Source organism: Sus scrofa, chromosome 2 (genome assembly GCF_054392235.1).
Source record: "Sus scrofa isolate SSC_HxYL_T2T_F1_AM1 chromosome 2, Sscrofa_HxYL_maternal_Yorkshire_Landrace_v2.0, whole genome shotgun sequence".
Lineage (NCBI taxonomy): Eukaryota > Metazoa > Chordata > Mammalia > Artiodactyla > Suidae > Sus > Sus scrofa.
In genome coordinates, this window is record NC_139384.1 from 74129553 (window position 1) to 74149434 (window position 19882).

General features: G+C 42.1%; 1 pseudogene; it reads left to right on the plus strand.

Annotated features, from left to right (window-relative positions):
- The first annotated feature begins 12357 nt into the window (after positions 1–12357).
- Positions 12358–19278, plus strand: LOC146405462 (uncharacterized; annotated as a pseudogene).
- The last annotated feature ends 604 nt before the right edge of the window (positions 19279–19882 follow it).

The following is a 19882-nucleotide window of genomic DNA, read 5'->3' on the forward strand; positions in this document are numbered from 1 at the left end:
AATCATTTATCATTTTATTTTTTATTTGTTTCATTTCATTTTATATTTTATTTATTTTATTTTATTTTATTTTTTGTCTTTTTAGGGCCACACCTGCAGCATATGGAGGTTCCCAGTCTAGGGGTCAAATGGGAGCTGTAAGCCAGCCTATGGGACAACCACCACAATGCCAGATTCCAGGGGCATTTTTGACCTACATCACAGCTCATGGCAACCTGGGATCATTTAACCCACTGAGTAAGCCAGGGATGGGAACCTGGGTCCTCATGGATACTTATCTGGCTGGTTATCACTGAGCCATGATGGGAACTCCCTATTATTACCTTTTTTATTAAAGGCTGCTGCCAGGGCATATGGAAGTTCATCCTCCAGGGATTGAATCCCAGCTTCAACTTTGACCTATGCTGCACCTGTGGTGGCACCAGACAATTTAACCTACTTCCCTTGGCTGGGGATTAAACCTGCACATCCAAAGCAGTCAGATTCTTAACCCACTGCACACAGCATAAACTCCAATATTATCTTGATGAAGAAGGTTGAATCTTATTTGGACCTACAGTACTTAGTGCTTACACAACACTACCACCTTCTGGGAAAGCTAAGAAATAAGAAATTCAAAGTACCTTCCAATTCTGGGTTTATGAAGCAGGACTGAGGTATAAAAGATCTAAATCTTTGGGATATGGGGAACTAAGGCAAATCCTACAAAGATAATAACCAGCTTCTTTCTGTATCCCCTTAAATCTAATACTATATTTTTACTGTACTAGAAAATTCAGGTCCAAAGATGCACATTATGTTCATAAGCTAATATTTTGTAACAAGTGCATACAAAGGGAGTTAGGAACTTGTTCTTCACATTAATTCATCCCCTCCACCTACCCACCCATCATCAACCATCCATCCACCCATCATCTATCTGCTTGTTTAAGATATACCTTTTTGTGCTCTGTGATTTTATGTGAAGGTGATTAATTTTATTCAATCTCAATTTTCTCACATTTCAAATGGGGTTAATCTTGCCAAGCCATTTACTCTTTGGGGGAAAGAAATACGTTCATGGCACTAACAAACTTTGATTTTATTTCTTTTATCTGTTAAAAAAATACATTTTCCATGCAAACAGTTCTAGGCAATAAAGTCAGATAGTTGGCATAGAGCAAGTTTGAGAATAGATAAATGCCAGGGGAAAAAAATAAAGATGCTGATGTGTACTTAATTCATAATACTGACATATTTTGAATATAGATGCCCCTTTAAATTTATGACTTCACCATATTGCACTACATGTAATTATTTATTCAATGCCCTACTGATGGACAAGACACTTAGGCTGCCTCCATTTTTACCCTATAACAAATAAGGCTGCAACAAACATGCTTATGTGTTTTAACACTAAGATTTTGTGCAAATATTTCTGTGGAGTAATTTACTGGAACTGACTTACAGGGTAAACACATTTGAAATTCTTATTTATTCCATCTAAATGATGCTTTAAAAAGATTTGTGAATCATAATCCCTCCAGTTTGATTGTCTCCTCTTCACCTCTTGGGTAAAGAAAGAATATCTTCCCAAGGATCATGGGGATCATTCAACACATGACATCTGACACTGGACAGAAGGGGCTGATGGCGCTTTATTAGCTACACATACTCATAGTCCTGGGGGATGGGAGGGTACCACATAATGCAGGGTCCCATGGGCCTAAACTTAGCAACAGAGTGAAAAGCCAGGGACTGTCAGAGGCAGGCTTTGTAGCAACAAGTGGATGAAGTGCCCTCTGGTTCCCATGGGTGGATATGAGTGGTTTGTTTGAATAATTTTGCAGGCAGGCAGGACATTGAAGCCTGGCACTCAGGGATCAGCAGGAACTGTGCCAGGTTCCCATGATAAGGAGGGTTGTTTGGCTAGGGGATCATTTCCGCAAGAGTAAATTGAGGAGGTGAAGTTATGGTTAGACCATTTGAGGCCATCCCAGTTTTCCCCAGATGCCAAGGCAGCACATAACAGTGGACCTTAATTTTATTTTTCTTTTTACGGCCACACCTATGGCATATGGAAGTTCCCAAGTGAGGAGCTGAATTGGAGCTGCAGCTGCAGGCCTATGCCACAGCCATGGTAACACTGGATCTGAGCCACATCTGCAACTACAGTGCAGTTTGTGGTAACACTGGATGCTTAACCCACAGAGCAAGGCCAGCGATCTAATCCGGAATCCTCATGGAGACTACGTTAGGTTCTTAACTTGCTGAGCCACAATGGGAATTCCTGGACCTTAATTTTAGGCCTACACCTCCCAAACAGTACAGTCAAGTCTAAAGGATAAAAAAATGAATAATGCAAAACTCACCTCCCAGGCGCAACCAGAATCAATATTTCTTTTTTGTTTTGTTTTGTTTTTTAATTACTCAATGAATTTATTAAATTTGTAGTTATACAATGATCGTTACAATTCAATTTTATAGCATTTCCATCCTACAACCCCAGGGCATCCAAAACGTTTTTCAAAGTCTGTGTTCTGCAAAATAGTTTATTGTGTCCTTTTTTTAGATTCCACATGTGAGTGAAAACATTTGATGTTGGTGTCTCATTGTATGGCTGACTTCGCTTAGCATGCTAATTTCTAGGTCCATCCGTGTTCCTAAAAATGCGGGTATTTCGTTCCTCTTAATGGCTGAGTAATATTCATTGTGTATATGTACCACATCTTCTTTATCCACTCTTCTGTCAATAGACATTTAGGTTGTTTCCATGTCTTGGCTATTGAAAATAGTGTTGTGATGAACATTGGAGTACATGTGTCTTTGCGAGTCATGGTTTTCTCCGCATAGATGCCCAGGAGTGATTGCTGGATCAAATGGTAATTCTATTTTTAGTTTTCTGAGGAATCACCATACTGTTTTCCACAGCGGTTGCACCAATTTACAATCCCACCAACAGTGTAATAGGGTTCATTTTTCTCCACACCCTCTCCAGGACTCCTTGTTTATAGACTTTTTGATGATGGCCATTGTGGCTGGTATAAGGTGGTACCTCATAGGGGCTCTGATTTGCATTTCCCTAATAATCTTTTCATGTGTTTTTTGGCCATGAAAAGTGTATCTTCTTTGGAGAATTGTCTGTTTAGATCTTCTGCCCATTTTGTGATGAGGTTGTTTTTTTTTTTTTTTTCTTTCGTATTGCACTGCAGAAGGTATTTATAAATTTTGGAGATTAATCCCTTGTCAGTTGATTCATTTGCAAAGATTTTATCCCATTCTGTGGGTTGTCTTTTCATTTTGTTTAGGGTTTCCTTTGCTGCGCAGAAATTTTTTTTTAACCTTTCCTTTAATTAACAAATATCAGGAAGATAATTTTTGGTTATTGGAAAGGTCAGGATGAGCAATTATTTTATGTTTTTATGTCCATGCTTCTAGTTTATCTTGTGTAGAATACCTTATCATTAAATAACAGCATCATAGAACCCAGGGTGGGGGTCAGAGATGTCTATGTCACCTTCTGCAGGTCAGTGACTAAGTCATCAAGACAGGTGGTGTCTAATCTCTTCCGCTGTTAATTGTTTTTCTTTTTTATTTTTATTTTTTTTATTTTTTTATTTTTTTATTTTCCCACTGTACAGCAAGGGGGTCAGGTTATCCTTACATGTATACATTACAATTACAGTTTTTCCCCCACCCTTTGTTCTGTTGCAACATGTCTAGACTATATCTAGACATAGTTCTCAATGCTATTCAGCGGGATCTCCTTGTAAATCTATTCTAAGTTGTGTCTGATAAGCCCAAGCTCCTGATCCCTCCCACTCCCTCCCCCTCCTATCAGGCAGCCACAAGTCTCTTCTCCAAGTCCATGATTTTCTTTTCTGAGGAGATGTTCATTTGTGCTGGATATTCTATTCCAGTTATAAGTGATATCATATGGTATTCGTCTTTGTCTTTCTGGCTCATTTCACTCAGGATGAGAGTCTCTAGTTCCATCCATGTTGCTGCAAATGGCATTATGTCATTCTTTTTTATGGCTGAGGAGTATTCCATTGTGTATATAGACCACATCTTCCGAATCCAATCATCTGTCGATGGACATTTGGGTTGTTTCCATGTCTTGGCTATTGTGAATAGTGCTGCAATGAACATGCGGGTGCATGTGTCTCTTTTAAGTAGAGTTTTGTCCGGATAGATGCCCAAGAGTGGGATTGCGGGGTCATATGGAGGTTCTATGTATAGATTTCTAAGGTATCTCCAAACTGTTCTCCATAGTGGCTATACCAGTTTACATTCCCACCAACAGTGCAGGAGGGTTCCCTTTTCTCCACAGCCCCTCCAGCACTTGTTATTTGTGGATTTATGAATGATGGCCATTCTGACTGGTGTGAGGTGATATCTCATGGTAGTTTTGATTTGCATTTCCCTTATAATCAGCGATGTTGAGCATTTTTTCATGTGTTTATTGGCCATCTGTATATCTTCTTTGGAGAAATGTCTATTCAGGTCTTTTGCCCATTTTTTCCATTGATCGATTGGCTTTTTGCTGTTGAGTTGTATAAGTTGCTTATATATTCTAGAGATTAAGCCCTTGTCGGTTGCATCATTTGAAACTATTTTCTCCCATTCTGTAAGTTGTCTTTTTGTTTTCTTTTGGGTTTCCTTTGCTGTGTCAAAGCTTTTCAGTTTGATGAGGTCCCATGGGTTTATTTTTGCTCTAAATTCTATTGCTTTGGGAGACTGACCTGAGAAAATATTCATGATGTTGATGTCAGAGAGTGTTTTGCCTATGTTTCCTTCTAGGAGTTTGATGGTGTCCTGTCTTATATTTAAGTCTTTCAGCCATTTGGAGTTTATTTTTGTGCATGGTGTGAGGGTGTGTTCTAGTTTCATTGCTTTGCATGTTGCTGTCCAGGTTTCCCAGCAATGCTTGCTGAAGAGACTTTTCTTTTCCCATTTGATGTTCTTGCCTCCCTTGTCAAAGATTAATTGACCATAGGTGTCAGGGTTTATGTCCGGGTTCTCTATTCTGTTCCATTGGTCTGTCTGTCTGTCTTGGTACCAGTACCACACTGTTTTGATGATTGTGGCTTTGTTTATTTTTTTACTGTTATTACTCTAATAGGTGGATCTGAGAAGATGTTGCCGTCATTTACGTCAGAGAGTGTTTGGCCTATGTTTTCCTCTAAGAGTTTTATAGTGTCTGGTCATATATCTAGGTCTTTAATCCATTTGGAGTTTATTTTTGTGTATGGTGTTAGGGAGGGTTCTAATTTAATTCTTTTCCATGTGGCTGTCCATTTTTCCCAGCACCACTTATTGAACAAGCTGTCCTTTCTCCATTGTATATTCTTGCCTCCTTTGTCATAGTTTAGTTGGAGAATCAGTATTTGTTACCAGCTTTCCATTTAACTCTGTCTCCATATATGGAGAAAGAAGGATGGCAGGCCAGATCAACTGTAGGGAATATTTTTTTTTTCTTTTTTGACTGGCCAACTCAATTCACCACTTTTTATGCTTCTCATTCTAAAAGTCAGATCCCACCCTTTCTTGCCTCCCTTGTAGCACAGGGCTAGGTTCCTGGAAGCAGATGCAACATCTGCTTGAATCTTAATCTAGCAGTGCATAAAGCAAGAATTTTAGGGGGCCTATGTTGAGGGTAGTAGTAGATATACAAGATTTGGGGGGTGTATCACTGCCAAAGGATCAAGAGTTAGACCCAGGGCTGGCCACATCAGTGTCTGGATTTTGGTGTCTTTGCCTATCATATGCAAAATAACCTCGATGCAATGACAGCCTCCAACTATAGCACCAGGCAAGCTATGCTGGAAGTCACAGAATAGAAAGGCTAACAGGCCAAACTGAAATGCTTAAATCACATGGTTACTAAATAAACTTAAGACACAGTGAGAAAAAAGAGGAGAGATAGAGAGGAAATTAACACTTAGGCATGAGAGCAGACCACACTCAGGGCTAGGGTACACAATGTTTGTATGTCTTGTGTCTTTCCCTCTGCCATGTTAGGCTTCCCTGCTGCTGATGGAGACAAGAGCTGAGGTGTGAGCAAGCGATCCCAAACAGAAGGTGCCTTGGATCAACGGCTTATGCCACTCTCATAAAAGTTTAAGGAGTAAGTGAGGAATTCAAGAATTGCAAGCTCAGTTGGTTGCTTCTACATATGACAGAAAGCTTTAAAAAAAAGAAAAAGAAAGGAAAAAAAAGAATAACAAGCTCAAAGTCCCAAGATATTTGCTCAAGTCACTTGTCACAGAACCAGAAACTTTATGTTACTTTACTAAAAGAATATCTTATTTCCTATATCCTCAGGCTGAAATAATCTAACCTCAAAGTTTTATCTTACACATAATACTTAGGCATAACTCATAACTCAGTGTTCCCAGAACAAGTACCTCCTCCTTGCCTTGGTGTTTTTGCTCACACTATACCGCTCAGTTGCAACATTTCTCACACACTGCAAGAACCATTCCCCATGACTTGATATTCATCCTTCAAGCTCTACTTTCAACCAACTATGCCAAATTTTGTGATTTATCTTCCATATCTCCTTACCAGTTTTTTTAAATAAATATTCTGATAATATATCATATAGAACATTGTGTTGAGTTAATTTTATTGGAATGGACCAACTCATCTCTCTATATATATCGTCCCTTCAATGCTCCACTTGTAGCGCCTGTGCAGGAAAGGGCTTTGTAACCTTAGCACGTGGCAATCAACTGATTGCTCTATATTATTATTTTTTGGTTGCAGCATGCATTGGCTTGATGTGTTATCTCAGTTCTCAGACCTGGGAATGAACCCAAGCTGCAGCCATGACAGTGTCAAGTCCTAACCACTAGACCACCGTGGAATGCCCAATATAGGTTATTTATTGAGAGAAATAACACACATAGTGCTTGAAATATAAAGGATATCAGGGAACCAGTCACAGTGGTTGTTTCTGGGGAAGAAAACTTAGGGATGGAGAGAGACACCCCCATTTTTCCTACGTGCATGTATTATCCATACTACATAACAAATACATAATTTTATAAAGAAGAGTCAGGTCTTACACTGTCTTGAGCAGATTTAAAAAAAAAACTTTAAAAAATTACAGTTGATTTACAATGTCGTGTCAATTTCTGCAGTTAACAGCAAAGTGACACAGTCATATATAGACACACACACACATACATTCTTTTTCTAATGTTACCTTGCATCATGTTCTATCACAAATGATTAGATATAGCTCCCTGTGAATAGATTTTCACATCTTATTTTTATTGAGAAAGGCAAGTTGTAGAAGAAACAATATATAATCCTATGTTTAGAAGAAATCAGATATTCTCAACAACAAAAAAATCTTACCTATAGGAATTTTTTTATCGGGGTGGGGGGTGGGGTGGCCAGGGGATGGATGAAGCCAAAGGAGAAAGGCAGAGGAGGGGGAAAGGAAGGGAGAGCGAAAAGTCAAACATTGAGCGTCCCAACCTGCCAGCGAGGACCCACCCCACTCCGCCCACCGAGCCCTACTCCCAGCTTAAGTCTGGCCCTAAACTCACTCCATCAGGCCTGAGCCTAGTCGCTAACCCCACCTTCCAGGTCCAGCGTGACCCTACCCCAGAGCCTAACCCTACTCCTCTCCCGAGGAAGGAAACTAGAATTTCTCCCCCAAGGATAGGTGAAGAAGAAGTCGACCTTTCGCCACCGCTGCAGACTTCTCCGGCCCAGAACGCCAGAGCGCGGGCCACTTCCGACCTCTGAAGCCCTGAGACCAGAAGCGGAAGTGCACAAGGCAGCAGACTGTGGGGGCCGAGTGGAGGCGCGCGACGTCCTGCTGTGGGAATGCTAAGGCAGATCTGCAGGTTGTGCCTGGCCACTCCCCAAATCTGGGAGGGCTTGGCTGTTGCAGGGAGCCGCTGGAGGGCTTAGGACGTTCGCCAGGGCAGACGTGCTTTCTCCCCGTTGTAACCTGGGGTGGGGGGGTCAGGATGGGGCCAGCACAGCTCAGCTCTGCTGCCAGGCTCCCCCTGCCCAGTCTGTCTCCCTCAGTTACTGTTCATTCAGGCAGACAGGACGGTCAATCCTCTTATTGAAAAAGAAATCGCGAGGTACAGTCCAGGTCCTGTAGCAAAGTGAAATGGAGTTTTAACTAAAAAACAACCCCACCTTGGCTAAGAAGGCAGCTACAAGCCTTTCCAGCTGCGCTAATCACTATGCCACCCTTCGTAATAACGTAACAACTGTGTGCTCTCTGTCCAAGCCAGCAGCCCTGCTGATTAGGTACCTAGCATTGCTTATCAGTTCTGCTTCTATAACCTTGCTTGCTCAGTTTCTTAGGGAGGAACACTGTCTGCTTGGGGATGGGGAGGTCCGGGATGCTTACATGGCAAAATCAAGACCTTGTAGTGTATAAAAGTTACTGAGAACAAAAACCTGGTGCTCAGACTCTGGAGGTGACTCCTCTGAGCCTGCACCGGTGCTAAATAAACCTTGCTTTTCCATATCTCCGAGTGCTGTTTGTCTCCTTCCGTTGCCACAGTTTTTACAGTTTCCACAACAAAAGAAGTGTTGACCTCGGCCCCAGCACTCACCTGTCCTCAATTTGTAGGCCTAGCCTACCTCCCTTATGCAAGATAACTGTTTATTAATCACGTTTTATTTCGTATTGCATTTCAGATTATTTAGCTTTGCAAATGGAAATCTAGGTCTGAGCCTACATGTGCAGATTGGTTCGGGTGACTTGGCATGTGAATTTTAAAAATTCAGTGTACCCTCTATCAAGGGATGAACAGATAAGTGTTTTGGAGTTTTTCGGGTGTTTGTTTTGGTGACTGACGTTTTGCAGTTTCTTAGCTTAAGACATGTTAGCTTTCATTTCCTTTTCCTTTCTCTTTTTTCCTTGTTTTCTTTCTTTTTAAAGGAAGTTTTAATTCGTGACTTTTACTTTGTATCAGTTTTCTTCACTGCAAGTGAGTGTGAAGAAAAGCTCTTTCTCACTTATGTCATAAGGCTAACATACAAGAAGGGTAAGACTATTCATTTCTTTTCAAGTTGGCTACAGCCTGTAAATCATCATAAAGCTTCAAAACATGTGACTCCAGGAAAAAGATAACATAAGCTTTGTTAGTACTGGGAATTGAAATTGGGTTGGTAGCAAATGATGTTTTTTTTGTTTTGTTTTGTTTTGTTTTGTCTTTTCTAGGGCCGCTTCCCGCAGCATATGGAGGTTCCCAGGCTATGGGTCTAATTGGAGCTGAAGCCACCAGCCTACTCCAGAGCCACAGCAACACTGGATCTGAGCCGCATCTTTGGCCTACACCACAGCTCACTGCAACGCCGGATCCTTAACCCACTGAACAAGGGCAGGGATCAAACCCGCAACCTCATGGTTCCTAGTTGGATTTGTTAACCACTGTGCCACGACAGGAACACCTGGTGTTTGTTTTTTTGTTTGTTTGTTTGTTTTAATAAAAGGGTTAAGACTCACTTCTAATGAGAAATGAGGAAAAAATTAATTCTGGAGGAAAATGAAACATCAGATTTCAATTTAATGAGTGAGATATTTGTTTTCAAGGAGAATTCATGTCCCACTTTGTCTTTTTAGAAAAAATAAATGTTTCTTAGAGACATCTGTAATCTAATGTTGATTTTTGTTATATAGACGGGCATTTTAAGTCATTTTTATTTTTGACTTTTGTGGTGTGTGTGTGAGTGTGCACAGGAACAAGCATTTTTAGTCTAGCTGTACTGAATTATTCTTGAGGAGTGTTGATTGGCACATTTTCATTGAGTGTACCCCCAGTGAACCTGAACCTGTACAGGGGAAGCAGTGTGATCAAAATAGAATTAGTGCTTGCCCCTGTGGTGGTTTTGCTCTAGCTGGGAAGATGGATTTTAAATTGATAAGGACAAGGGTAATATAGAAAAGTAGAAGACAAGAACTTGAGGAGGAAGTCAGTCAAGGCAAGGCCAAATTCTCAACCCACTGAGTGGGGCCAGGAATTGAACCCACAACCTTATGGATACTAGTCAAGGTAGTAACTCACTGAGCCACAACAGGAACTGTGTGTACCGTATTTTATATTTCACATATAATTGATAACATATGGTATTTGTCTTTCTCTTTCTGACTTCACTTAGTATGAGAATGTCTAATTACATCCATGTTGTTGCAAGTGGCATTATTTTGTTGTTTTTTTATGGCTGAGTAGTATTCCACTGTGTATATATACCACATCTTTTTTGTTGTTGTTGTTTGGAGGTAACATATATATGGCTGTATCGCTTTGACCTTGTTTTTTGAATAAAATTTTCATTGATTCATAGTGTTGTGTCAATTTCTGCTGTACACACTCTTAGTTTCATATTATCTTCCATCATGTTTGGATATAGTTCCCTGTGCTGTACAGCAGGACCTTATTGCTTATCCACTATAAATGTAATAGTTTGCATCTATTAACCCCCAAATCCCAGCCTGCCCTACTCCCTTCTCCTCCCCCTTGGCAACCACAAGTCTGTTTGTTATATATGAGTCTCTTTCTATTCTGTAGATAGGTTCATGTGTGCCATATTTTAGATTCTACATATAAGTGATATTCATATGATATTTGTCTTTCTCTTTCTGACTTACTTTGCTTAGTATGAGAGTCTCTAGTTGCATCCATGTTGTTGCAAATGGCATTTTATTGTATATATATACCACATATTCTTAATCCATTCATCTGTCAGTGGACATTTAGGTTGCTTCCATGACTTGGCTATTGCATACCACTACTTTTGTCTTAAAGAAGGTAATTATTTTTTCCAATTCATTTTAGACTAGGAATCTCAACTTAAACCCAAAGTGTATCCTCATCTGCAGGATATTTTGGAGGAAATTTCACATCATGATTTGCAAATAGTAAGATTCATGGGGGATGATTCTTCATTCCCTTTCATAAGAGGGGTTGAGGAATATGTGTGTTGGAAACACACAGCAGGGCCAGGCAGACATATGAACCGGGGCATTTCCTAAAGGATGTGAAGTGTCTGAAGTGAGCATCCATGACTCCTGAATTTGATCAACACCCTCGTCCCTTAAGATTCTTCCTTTCTATAAGGTTCCCCCAAATAAACATTTCCATCACTGAGATTCAGGCATTGATTGTGTGCAGTATGATTTACATTTCAACAATGGTCAGAAACACACTGCCTGTTAGAGACACCTCATGACAATCACGGAGAAAGCCTGGTGATGGAGCCTGGAAGAACTCAACCTGTCCGAACACAGCACACCTCTGAAAATGCCAAAAACGTGCCTCCGATGGGGAGCACCTCTGGGCAGGGCATATGCTTTTCATCATCATCCAGCCCTTGTCAGGAGCAAATTCTTGCCCAGAGAGAAGGCACCTGATGACTTAATTGTGGTGGAAATGCTCCTGAAGGAACTGTAACTTGGATCTGAACAAGCGAGCCTATAGGAGAGAGGGCCACTCTGATTGTAAAGAACGTGGGAGTGTTGTCAGGGGTCCAGCACCCCTAGGGAGGCAAGTGACAGCTCTGAGGCCTCCTTGTCTTGTGGAAATAAGTGCTGGTGGCCAGGGATAGACCAAGGCCTTGTATCGCCAAAGGAGACTGAAGAGCAGTCATTCCCAGACTCAGCCTTCCTCCTGACCCAGGACTACCCCACACCCCATCTCCTTGGCAATACCTAGAACCCAGCTCCTTGACGCAGTGGTTTCACATCTTTTGTTTTCCACAGTGCCTGTACCAGCAGTGCTCAGTAAGCATGTGCTGAACAGATAGGCCAAACTCCTAAAAGCCTTCGAGAAGAATGATCTGTGTCAGAATTATTCTGATCAAAACACTTCTATCAAAATGGTACCCACAGGATTTTAATTTAGGGAGGTGACTGAATGATGCCAGGGAGAGGACAATGACACTGACTTTCATTCCTTGAGAGGAGGGGGCTTGCCACACCATACAGGACCACAGGAAGAAGCATCAGGATTGATCAGTCCCCAGTTGTCTGGTACCTGGTCTGGGTCATTTAGGGCAGGGGGAATATTGGCTCGGTGTGTGAGAACTAGGTAGAGGAGGTAGATAGTTTAGAGTACAGGCTGTGGATCATAGGGGAGGTGTGAACAACTATGGCCACTAATTTGGCCTTGTGATTGACAGATGCAATAGACAAGTACAGAATCTAAGAAAACATAGAAGAATGTTCATATTCAAAACAAAGGCCTCCCAGTCTTTTTATAAAAACTTTTCTAGTAAAATGCCTTGTGACACCACTAAGGGCTTGTGGCCTAACCTTCAGCCACAGTGCCCTCAGAATCAGAGAGGGGTCAGGTCTATCTTCAAGTCTCTGGCATAATCATTCCTTAGAGGACCTCAATGGTGGCTGGTGGCCACAGTGGAGTAGGAGGAGTCACCAAGTCTGAAACAGACCCATTTCCCCCAATTCTGAGGGTGCTACCCCAGAAGATAAGGTCTCTGAGGGTGAGAACAGCCTTGATACTACCACTGTCCTGATCAGCACCCTCTATGCCTTTTTCTAGGGGCCAGGGCTGAACCTGAGGATGCAGATTAGGCCCTATGTGGGAGTCACCTTGGTCTGATTACACAGTAGGCCTTTGAGGTGGTTTGCTAGGAGGGCCCAGGATTTTATATTTCTGTAAGTGGGGAGGCAGGAAGCAGGGAGGAATCTAAGGCCAGCTGTGGGGAATTTGGAACATGCTAGGAGCCCAGACTTAGCTTAGTAAGAACTACTGAACAGGCCATGGCATTTCTGTACTGAATATAAAAATCCTCAGTGTGGTGTCAGGCCTAGGACACTGCTAGGGGAGGGGCTAGCACCCAGGCTCCTGGCCCTGCCTCTCCCTGTCCAGCCTTTCTTCCTCCAGACCTTCCACCCTCATTCCCACCCTGTCCATGGCCAAGAAACCTACAGGAATGAGTGGATCCTGTGACCTAAGTGCTGGGCTAGGAGTGTCCAGCCTGGTCACTGAGCTCTATCTCAGGGTCTTGCATTTCTTCTTCTCCTAAAGAGAAAGGACCTCCTCCTACCTGCCCCTGCCCATCAGCTGCTCAGAGGGACCTGCCACTGTTATTTCCCATTTGCCACCAAGCTCTGGAATTTTTCTTTCAATATACAAACCTGTCTCTGACTGCTCCTCCTGTCCCTGGGGCCACCACCCTGCCCAGAGCCACTGTTAGTTCTCCTGAAGTCCTGGGAACTGCTCCTGACAGGCACCTGCTGCCTCTGGGCATCACCCAGATGCCAGAGGCATCCTTTAGAAATCCAGGTCATAGCAGGGGTTCCCTTGTGACGCAGCAGGTTAAGGATCCAATGTTATCACTGCAGTGGCTCAGGTTGCTTCAGTGGTGGGGGATTGATCTCCATTTCTGGAATATCCACATGACATGGCCAAAAAAAGAAAAACAATGCAAGTCAGGTCAAACACCTTCCCAGCAAGTGGCCAGTGATATAGGAGAGTGTTCAGGTCCTTTCTCCCACAGCAGGACTCCCCCTTGGGAATAATTTACTAATGTTCCCTCATTTGCAGGGATTCACCTCTGTGTCCTTACTCTTGCTCCCAACCTGCTGGCCATCCTCTATCCCTCTTTGCTCCAGCATTTCCCCCACTACCAGAGGCTGCTCACAGGAGGCTGCCCCTACCTGGGCTCCCTCTCTGTCGCAACTTGAAGTTCTGACAGTGATTAGCCTTGTATTGAAGAATTGCAAATCTGGGCGAGGTAAACAGGGCCTATCCCTCCTTTATCAGTATGCTTCCCAAAGCAAGGCCAGTCATGCTGATCCTGTCTGGGTAAGCAAGTATGAGTGGATCCCACTGACCTTGTGATTCTTATCTGTTCCTGTCACTCTGTCTAGGGGCTGAAGGTGGCTATGCAAATTCAGAGAGTGGCCATGCCAGAGCCTACGCTGAGCCCCCCCAACCTGTGGACAGGTGGGGTTCCTGGTGTGTGAACTGTGGGTGGAATTGGCAGTGAGAGGGCCCTTGGTAGTTATGTTTGGGGATCTGCATCTGCCTTCTTTTCCTCTGAATGTGGTCATTACCATGGAGAGAGAACATAGAAAGTCATCTCATTATTTTTGTATTCAAGGGGAAAGGAACTTTCTAAGGATTGTGGGCTGATACATATATATATATGTGTATATATATGTATGTGTATATATATATGTGTGTATATGTATGTGTATATATCTGTGTTATATGTGTGTGTATATATATGTATATATATATATGTGTGTGTATATATATATATATATGTATATATATTTGTCTCAGGTCCTTTTTTTGTTTTTATTTTTATTTATTTATTCATTTTTATTTTTTGTTTTTTTAATGATTTTTATTTTTTCCATAATAGCTGGTTTACAGTGTTATGTCAATTTCTACTGTATAGCAAGTTTACCCAGACACACATACATATGCAAATTCTTTTTCTCACATTATCATGCTCCATCTAAGTGACTAGATATAGTTCCCAGATTTTTTTTTTTTTTTGGTCTTTTTGCCTTTTCTTGGGCTGCTCCCATGGCATATGGAGGTTCCCAGGCTAGGTGTCTAATCGGAGCTGTGGCCACTGGCCTACACCACAGCCACAGCAGTTCAGGATCTGAGCCACATTTGCCACCTACACCACAGCTCATGGCAACGCTGGATCCTTAACCCACTGAGCAAGGCCAGGGATTGAACCCACAACCTCATGGTTCCTAGTCAGATTCTTTAAGCACTGAGCCATGATGGGAACTCCCCAGATTTGTTTTTAATTGAAGTATAGTTTACAATTTTCTGTTAGTTTCTGGTGTACAACAAAGATAAAACTTTAAATACTGCAGCTATCTATAAAGTAGAAAGTGAAAAGTAGGGGTAATTCCATTCTGTGGAAATAATCACTGTTAACAGTTAAGTGTCCACATGTCCAAACATTTTTTCCATACTTCTGCAAATATCGTCATTATTGGTATAATAATGCATTTGTTATTCATATTGTCTTGCAACTTGCTTTGTTTCCTTAATGATAAATCTTGGACATTTTCCCATATTGTATGTATAAATCTATTTTATATGCTTCTCAAGAGCTATATGGCACTGAATTTGGAAATGATTTATTTAACAATCCTCTCTTGAATTGATTCCAATTTTTTTTGTCTCAAACAAGGCAAACATCCTTATATGTGTATCTTTGTGCATTTGAGCATATAGCTATAGGATTAATCCATAGAAGAGGAATTTGGTCTCAGATCTTTTGGAGGGGAGGAAAGATCAGCACCCACTCAACTATGGCAGAAGGCCAGATCTTTTTTGGGACCTGGTTAAATTCATGTGTGTGTGGTCACTCAGTCTGGGTGGGCAGCTCTTGCACTCATCTGGCTAGGCCCAGGCCCTCATTGTAGCCCTCTTCTCCTTCAGCTCTGCCCACTCAGGACCCCACTGGGCTCCAGGAGGAGAGCACAAAGGAAGAAGCCATGGTACCTGGGGGAGTGACCACCCATCCACAGGTAAATAAGGAGTCTTTGATCTTTTTGATTGGTCTCCTTGTCCTTATCCCCTGTCTGGGAGCTTCATGACCCCACAGGGATGATATTCATGCTTCTAGGCACTGAGCCTTTAGCAGTGGGTGGGAAGTAACCCCACCCCCTCATTCAGACCTTCCCCGGCTTCAACAGGCTGTACTCAGCTGAGCATCAGGAGGGAAAGTAAGGCTAAGATATGAACTGTCATAATATCCATGGTCTCCCTAGAGCAGACAGTTGTCGTTGACCAAATTGTTTTCTCTTGCCTGAAACACGCTCAGGTCTGCTGGACACTGGAGCTGGAGGGGATGGGCTTCCTGGCTAGTCAATAATAGCTAAGCTCTGCCATGAAGTTGAGGTCCTTTGAAGCCACACCTTGGGATGTAGTCATCTAGGGAGAAAAGAGCAGATGGAGAAGAGTTCTAGTTCTGAGGCCTGAGCTGAGGTCTGGAAATCCTCTGCATGAGAGTCTCCCTTCCCCAGAACTGCAAGCCCCCCACCATCCTCTCGAGTATTGGTGGGGGTGGACCCTGGCTGAACCAGGAAGGGTGACTGTTCATTTTAGGAACCAGTCACCTTCACAGATGTGTCTGTGCTCTTCACACCAGAGGAATGGCTGTTTCTAGACTCTGCTCAGAGATATGATGCTGGAGAATTATAGGAACCTGGCCTTTGTGCATAAGTCTGGCCCTATCACTTCCTCCACACACTCACACTGTCACAATGGGTTCCCAGAACTGTGCTGGTTTGGGAAATTGAGAGGTGAAAAGAGAGACAGGCCCTTCACTCATGGTGCTTATGGTCAAGTGGGTTCCCACAGAAATGAAGATCTGTCTGCTGTTGGGCTTCTCAAGTGCATCCCTGAGCCAGGCCCTAGACTGGAGAGTCCCAGTGTCCTCCAGGGCCTGGTGAGGGAGCTTGTCCTTTGGCTCCTTAGTGAAAGCGCTTGACATGCCATCAGAATGTAGGCACACTCACTTTGCTATTCTCATCTACAGTTCCCCTAAAGACCTCAGTCTATCGGCCCCCATTGCATGGCAGAGGCAGTCTGCTCTTAAGCTGCATCTTTTCCCATGAGCAGGAGATCAACTCTGCAAAGCCAGTAGGTTTTCTCGTGTGGAGCAAATAGAAGAGCTGTGCATCATTGAGAGAAGGATCTTCCTAGGAGCCCACTTAGGTGAGCACCAGGCAGATTGGGGGCCACCAGCCCTGAGTGGTAAGATGAGTGTTAGATTTGGAAACACTCCCAATGCCCTTGTTGGGGAAGGCTGTTGGTTTGAACACCCTCCATAAATTCCACTTTCTTTCTTCTTTCCCTTCCCTTTGATATCTAATGTTTTACTCTGGCTTAGTAGAAGATTTATCCCACCTCCTTTTCACATTTAGCATTTCCATGTGTATGTTTCATCCAGTTCCTCCCCACTGTGTTGGTTCGTACTAATTCTTTCAACATCAGTCCCAGTCTTTGTAGAATTCTTTCTTAGTAAATCATCTATTTCCATTCCTTGTTCCTATGATTATGTAACTCCTCACATAGCCAAACAGCTTATAATTTTCTTTTACTTTTTGATATCTTCCTCTTATTCAGTTTCTTCCCATATTTAGGATAAGTATCTTAAAAAAGCCTACATGTGCCTAGCTTACTTTTTCTTTTTTGGTCATCTTGATCCCACAGTTTCCTTTTCTGTGCATTTAAAATTCCCCATACCCCCTTAATTCATTCCAGAACCTAAACCTCAACTCCAGGACTCAATTTCTAACCAAGGTATTTCTGTGGAGATCCCATCCATGAGCATGAAAAAGGTAAAGTACAAAGGGATTATTTTTGGTCCTCTATCTAGGAAAAGTCTGGGAATGCTGTAGGTTAGAAACACAATACAAGAGCCCAGAGAGATATTTAAAGCACGTGGTGCTTACCTGGGAGAAAGAAGTTTTTTGGGAGAGAGTCTACGAATGTCATGAATTGGGGAAAATCTCTAAGCATAGATAAGACATATCTTGACAGAGTTCCCACAACACATATTTTTGTAAATATAGCACAGATATAGAGCATTTAAAATTATTTAGCCTTGTGGTGCAGCATGTCAAGGATCTGGTGTTATCACTGCAGTGGCTCAGTTTGCTGCTGTGGTACGTGTTCTATCCATAGCCTGGAAAGTTTCTTACGCTGTGAGTGCAGAAAAAAAATTATCCTTAATATGAAATGAATACCTAAAATAACATATGTTGGGAAAGGATAAATAAATGTTAAATGTTCTAATTAATCCATATATTTTCCAGGAAGTGGAAAAGTACCATTCTGTATAATATTTTAGTAGATGAAGGAAGCCTGTTGAAATATCTGAGGTAAGCACTTCTGTAGTAGTAAAATAATGTATAATTAACAAGTTAATAATGAAAAATATAAAAATAATGAATCTAAATAAGAAATGAAAAAAATTAAAAACATAATTTAGCCTTAAACAATTCAGAAAAAAGTCTACATCTGAGAAGCCCCATGAAAATAATGGAAATAATGGCTCTTTGTGGCAGGGCATCCACTTGAAGGAACTCAGGGTAGAGTGGTATGGACACAGTAAAATGGTAAAATCTTCAGGTATAGGAATGTCTCTGTTATACACACACTTCACTTGGAGGAAAATACCTCTGAATTCAATAAAGCCTCTGGTCTTCCCACTTTCCTTAGTTGACAGGAGCTACCTCTGACTGGAGAGAAACTCTGAATACAGTGAACTGAGGATACCCTGTAACAGCACCCAGCCACTATTTCAGTACCAGAGGATTCCTGCTGGAAAGGAGACCTTTGAATGCCAAGAGAGTGGAAAACCCTTCTTCCAGACTGCTCACCTAACTGTGCCTTAGAAAATCTGCAGCATGCAACAAATGTGAAAAATCATTCAGATACAGCTCTGACCTCAGGCACGAGAGGACTCACTGCAGATAAGTGCTTTGAGTATCAGGAATATAGACAGGCCTTCAAATATTCCTCAAATCTGCAGTGGCATGTGAGGACTCACACTGGTGAGAAACTCTGAGTGTGGCCAATGTGGGAAAACCTTCATGAGGAACTTTAGCTAGATCTTGCACCAGACAAACCACATGGGTGAGAAGCCCTATGAGCACAAGGACTGTGGGAAGGCTTTCAACCAGCCCTCCTCTCTGAGGAGCCACTTGAGAAATCACACAGGAGAGGATCCCTTCGAGTACAGCCAGTGTGGGAAAGTCTTCAGGGAACACTCATCTCCAAAGACACCCCTGCGGACCCACACCAGAGAGAAACCATACACGTGTAACCAGTGTTGGAAATCCTTCTGGATGAGCACTCACCTGAATGTACATAAGAGGATCCACATGGGGGAGAAACTTTATGAGTGTGCCACCTGAGGGCAGGTTTTGAGCCATCTCTCATCCTTCAAGAGCCACATACAGACCCACACAGGAAAGAAGCCCTACACATGTCAGGAGTGCAGGCAGGGCTTTAGTGAGCCATCATTCCTCAGGAAACATGCAGTGGTAAGAAGCCCTACACACTCAGGAGTGTGGGCGAGCCTTTGGCCACTTCTCACACCTTATCATTCATGTGAGAACCCACACTATGGGGAGACCCTACAAATGTAATCAGTGTGAGAAAGCCTTCAAGCATAGCTCTTCACTTGCTGTGCATAAGAGGATTCATACAGGGAGAGAAAACATTCAGACGGACTGGTGGCCTGCCTTTGTCAGTGTCTCTGCCATGCGGTCCGCACCCCTTGTTTATTAACTTTGATTTGTAAAAACAAACATCCAGGGTTGCAATCACCTCTTATAGAACATGTTTCAACATTGTATGTTTCAATGTGTAATATTTCCATTTCAGTTTAATTTTAAACATTGTATTAGTTTCCATGATCACATATTCTCTGATACATGCATTAAATGAAATTAGATTTTTCTTTTCTTTTCTTTTCTTTTTTTTTGGCTGCATTTGTGGCATGTAGATGTTTCCAAGTCAAGGACTGAACCTGTGCTGTAGTTTCAACCTGCACCACAGCAGTGGCAATGCTGGATCCTTAACCCATTGGGCACAGGGGAACTTCCGGAATTAGATTTTTAAATAACAGTACATGGGCATGTTTTTATAGAGGTATAATTATAGTGACGTGCATAAATCAAGTGTACAGTTGGATGGGTTTGACAGATGTATACAAATATGTAATCAACCCTCCATTTGTGATATAGTCTCTTCCTGTCATTCTGGAAAGATCTTGCATGTATATGAGTGTTTTTTTTATGTTGCCTTTTTTGTCATTCATTTCTAATTTAATACACTGTGGGCAGAGGGTGTATTATTTATGTTGTTGAATATTGAATATTTGTCGAGATTTGGTTTTAGGTCTA